Below are 6,000 nucleotides of genomic sequence, written 5' to 3'. Positions count from 1 at the left end.
GCGCCATTGAGTTTATAACGGGAATAACGAGTACTAGAACCTGAAGGTTGTCCGCGGGTATAGAGTAGGCTCATAATTACGGCAACGGTGAAGAACTGGACACAGTCAAATACTCATAAATTCAAGTGCTATAGAAATTGATCGTAGTGGAAAATTCTCAAGATATATATATATGCAGTTTATAGTGACAATGTGAAATAAAAATTATTCTTAAATTGATATAAGCTGTAACAAATATATTCCGAAAGTTAAAAAAAAGTTTATCAATCGATAAGTTAAAGTGTTTGGTTACCGGAATTAGAACAAAGATTATCAAGAAGTATATTTTGGCTACTTCATTCAATGGCTTAATGATAATTGTCTCATGGAAGTTTTCGAGTGGTAAAAATATACTCAAATTTTTACATTTATAGTGATTACAGTAAGTTCAAGAAATTAGTCCCTTTTGAGTGAGTTTAGCAACTCAATTAATAGCTTTAGAAGTGGGTCCAGTGTTCCATGTTAACTTTTTGGGATGATAACGTTAAATGCATTGTACAAGAAATAAAATTCGCTATGGAAGTAATAATTTCTAGAGCCAGCAATGTTGGTAAGTGTTGAAATTTTGTTCGAAATACTTAGTCTCATGATTATTTCCAAAAATTAGTCATTTTGATGTAAAGCATAATATTTTGTTATTTTCTTCATTAAAAAAATCAGTCAATTTAAATTCCTTGATTTTCGTTACTAATTTAAAAAATTACATTATTTCATATTTGGAGTATAGTAATTCAGATTTAAATGTGTTACCGGTATTTATCATATTTAAAGTCAATTATGTGTATGTACTCAAACAGTACATGTCCAATGGCGCTAATCTTTGTGGGAAAACTTAAATTCACTAATTCTACGTTACAATATATATATATAGTGGGGTAGTATTTTATATTAACTTTGAGTGTCAAATTCAATATTTTTTAACAATTACCTCAAGTACTCTTTTCTCCTCAAAACCAAAACCATCACAGAAAAAATAAACTGCTTGATTTGGCCTAATTCTCAAAGAGGAAGACAGTACACTCGATTTATGATATCCAGCGAGTAATGAGCGGGAAACTCTAAGGGACTAGGGTTGTGGTTTCTTCATGGGCAACAATATGATTCAGATCTTTCAGAGAAGTTTTCTTCACGGTACAAATCAAATCAAATTAAATCCTTCAGTTAACGTTCTACAATTATGTCCTTTAGGCTAAGGGATAGAGATTATTAATGGAAGAATTGGTAGAATGAAAATGTGAGAAGAAACAGTGTACCCCGAGAAAACCCAAGGACATGATGCTGTACATCACAAATTTACTTACCCGGGGATTGAACCACGGAAATCACACATCAGAGATAAGAATTCGACCACAGCCATCCTGGTCCCTCTTTGATATTGAGATAACCTGATTCGCAATAGAGTATTCATTACTAATGGACTCTCAAACCTTTTGATGGGAATGTGTCAAAGATGTAAAATGCTTTAACTATAGTAACATAACCTATAGTTCCTTCAAAACATATCTGTCCAATTGTGTATTTGGTTTTATGTAAAATTTCTTTCACATCTGAGTACGAAAGTTTCCACATAATCCTTTGTACGGTTTTGTATATCAATGCAGTGCTTTCGCATAATACTCTTATCGGTACTGACATTTGTGTGATTTTTTCGAGTTTGAGTGGTTTGCCTTTTTGAATGGTCAGACAAATCAGTACTGCATTCTTGAAAATTTCGACCTCAAACCCTAGCTATTTATAAACAATTTATAATAGGTTGTCGATTTTTTTAAAAAAAACATTTTAAACTGTAGCAGCAAAAAGGAGAAAAATGAGAATTAGGGATAGATTAAGAGGAAAGGTCCAAAAAGTAGAAAAAGGGATAACGGATACAACAAGAGGAAAAATGTGATGGAAAATATCTATTCCTATCAGGAGCCAACATTTGGCACAATTAGCACTTTATGAAAAACACTTCTTGTTGTTAGAAAACAAAGTGTGCATCTATAAATCCTAACCCTATTGGTAGCAGCATGTCTTTGTTTAATACCTGATTATCCTTTTACAAAAAATTAAATACATGCGTTGATTTTTAATTGCAATTTGCTAATTGTATACGAACATTTTAAAAATATTTAGATTCACGGTTAAAGCAACGTAAGATACTAAGTAAAAGTTTTGTTGTATATCAGTGAAACCTCTCATAGATTCAACGCAGTTGAGTTCCGGCACCATCTTTGCAATTTTTTGGATCTAAAGATCCAACATATTTCAGTTAAAAATTTTCTTCTAACTCTTATATATGAAGAACTACATATAGTGTAGCCAACGCCAAACTCTCTTTAACTCAATATGATGTGCTTATTCCATAAAAAATACGAAAACTCGATTTAGGAGGTATTCAAAAATCTCGTATCTCCTGATCCACAAAATAACTTTGGCCAAGATTGCAATATTTGGTGCATTTTTGGATCATTTCTAAAATTCGTTGCCATGATCGCAACCTTTTGATCCATTTTTATGATCATTCCTAAAATTCTTCTTTAAATCATTTAACAATATTGGAAAACATTTATTTGATTTCTTTGGCAACAACAGTGATTTTAATGTTTTGATTTTCCTCATTTCTTCTTTAAATACAGTTGAAACTGCTTTGATTTGTCAAAATGCATTTCCCTTATAGATAACTTTATTAATATTTAAATTAATTAAATTTATAGATATTCAAAATATTCGCAAATGAATAATTTATACAAAACGTAAAAATATAATAGATTTTGGGAAGAAGGGATAAAAGAAGAAGGCGCAGGTATTCAATCTCCTTAAGACAATTTTATGTTTATTGTTTGTTAAAAGAAATATAAAACGTATTTTGTGATTGAACGTTTTTGAATCGAATGGAATTAAAGTACAGTTTTAACATTATAAAAAATTATCATATATTTGTATAGTTACTAATACCTTATTATAATCCTAGTAGAGAAACTAAATGTTCTCTTTAAAAACAAGCTTCCTATTTGTGCAGACCACACAATGTCTTCAAACAGCGACTCAGCAAAGTTTTGTTTGTTTCTCATGTCTTAGCCTGATGTTTAATGAAACTAAAACTTACATCATCGTTCATATTGTTTGGTTAAGAAACGTACACTATTTCGAAACAACTACTTCGAGCAGTTTAACAGCCAGAAATTTCAACATGAAATATAATCCCCGTCCACTTTTGACAAGCATTTACTTTACATGTTAGTAAAATTATGGAGCTAACTATCTCAGACCATATATAGCCTATGATTTACATCATCTTTAAAATTATAGTCAAATCCGTTTTTCAATATAATTTTTATAGAGCGTATTTTGTAGATCATTATCATAAATCATCTTGTGCGTAAAATGAGGAAGTACTTTAAAGTCATGTTTCTGAAACGTTGAGTGGATTACAATTATGCTACTTAATTTTCTTGAGATGGTTTATGGCCATAATACCTTACTACAAATTACACTTAATTTCGTAATAAGAGATTTACTGCTTACTTGTTTTGTTTGTCCACAGAAGGAGTGATTATGGAAATACCTTTGTATGTTATCTCCTGGATGATAATGTTCTATGAGAGTACTCATTATTGGGGTGTGGTAACACGATATTCCACCCTATCCATCTCCTGTTTCAAACAGATACTTGTTCGACAAATCTACAACTCGATAAGAACATTTTGATAGGGTAATAATATTTTTTCATTATTTTTTCGATATTTTTACAATTTCACAACTAGTTTGTGATTGGGAAAGAAATTTTCGTTTCATCATAGCAGGATAAACGCATGGCGCTAATATGGAGTGAAAAAGTACAATTTATTGATTCAATTAAATACAAATTATCCAGTCTTATTAGACAGTAGCAAAATCATTATAATTACAGAAACAAAGAATACGCTTACAATGGGAAATAACAGAAAATTAAACTTTAAGGTTGTAAAGACATCTTATTTGTGCTCAGAACTGGTGAAATTACAACGTTGGACATGTAAAGTCACTTTTAGCTTTGGAAGTAATTCATTTAAGGGATGGTACACAGGACCATCCCAAATTTTAAGAAGCATTAATGTACCTATATCTTATAAAAGAAAATGGATTCTTATAGTTGCACTATGAGAAATAGACGATAATCAGGTCTTATCAAAGAATACAATAAACCAGAAACGTCCAATTGTTGAAATTTGGCAATTTATATTCACGAAAAGGAACGATATGAACTACTCAAGCTTACAGTGATATATAATTTGGTACTAGAAAACATTTACTAATTAATGTTTTTTTTTGACAATTCCCAAATTTAAGGGATGTTCTTAGAATTTACAGGAGTGTGTTAGTGTACCCATATCTTATAAAAGAAAATGGATACCTACATTCGCACTTATAATCGTATGACGTGATAAATTCTAATCAAAGCGGATAAATTATCTAGAAAATCTCCAAATTTTGAACTTTTGGCAACTTTATACCCATGAAAGGGAAGAAGTTATACCACCCGAACTTATAGTGATAGTGATATACGACCTAAGAGTCCCTTAAAACATTTACCAAATTTTAATTGTACAACATTTCATAAATTTAAGGGGTTATCCTATATAAACCTCCCCTAATTTTGAAAGAAAGCATCATTGTACCCATTTCTTAGGCTAGATTTAGACGGAAGCATTTATACTAGCATTTCTCGTAGCAAAAATTGTATCATCGATATCCTACCGTGTAAAACAGCAAATGCTATAGCACTTTCCATGCCATGGCATATTCTATGACATTTCTTTACGATAGAACTTGCTCTATTTCATAAAATTTTCCCCAGCATTTGTGGTCCGATTGCAGCGCCGTGGTGTCTTTTATGCCAAATATCCAAATGCAAAATGGATTTTATGCCAAATATCCATGCTCTTTGTTTTGTGTGGGAAATTGAAGAAAAATGTGTTTGAGTAAGGATGCTGTTCACCCACATACTTCTTTGTGGTTTTCGTTTTTTAATATAACCGGCGAGAATTGTTGTTGCATCCACTATAGCTTTAGCTACCTTACGCTTTAGTTTCGGAGCCATAATTGCGCTCTTGTCCAGTGATTTGTTTGCTACGCCACGACAAGATGTTCATCAAAATGCTACCGTGTAAAAGCACTATATACTTTTGATGCCATGGAATATTATACGAGATTTTTGGCAGCACATCTGCTACGAAAAATGCTACGATAAATGCTTCCGTTTAAAACTAGCCTTATAAAACAAGACATTTCTTCTACATTTTGATGTTCTAAATCCAAAAGGGAATGAAATGAAATAGTACACTTTAAGGTCCCAGCTAATTTAAATCCATCATCAGAATTTCCCCATCGAGCTCCATTTTCATATAATTTAGATCTTTTGTTTGTATGTTAGAAATTGTAAGCAGTTACATATGTGGATGTCAACCGATGTATTTCTAATGAAGAATACCTCATCTCTGTAGTTTTACGATACGGTCATAATAGTAGATGAGTGTAGTTGGAAGTAGGTAACTAATAAAGGTGCTGATATAATATTCGGTATCATAAAATTTTATTAATAGGTACGTAATTATGGGTGAGTGAGTGAGGATGAAAGTGCAAAAGTAAATGTATAGGAGCACACATGTATATTTTTTGACGGAGATGTTGATAAAAAATTTCCCCTAGATATATTTATTACAGGTGATAATAAAATGTATTATGTAGAGAAAGAAAGGAGGGGAAAGTACCCAACTCAACCCCTCCTCAACCACTCTTTGTCTAAAGCAGTGTGTGACGTAATGTACTCTTTTCATTCAGACAGGAAAGAAAGAAGCCAGTTTACAAGGTTTATCGCTCTAATACCGTCTCTTTCATTCGTTTATTCTGAAATATCTTTCTAGAGCTTCAATAAAACAAAACGCCACAAAACTTTACCATAGCTTCATAAACACCCTTATTCGCATTCTTTTTTTCTTC

This window comes from Thermobia domestica, chromosome 18 (genome assembly GCF_964235325.1).
Source record: "Thermobia domestica chromosome 18, izTheDome1.hap1.1, whole genome shotgun sequence".
Taxonomy (NCBI): Eukaryota; Metazoa; Arthropoda; class Insecta; order Zygentoma; family Lepismatidae; genus Thermobia; species Thermobia domestica.
This window is presented reverse-complemented; position numbering follows the sequence as displayed.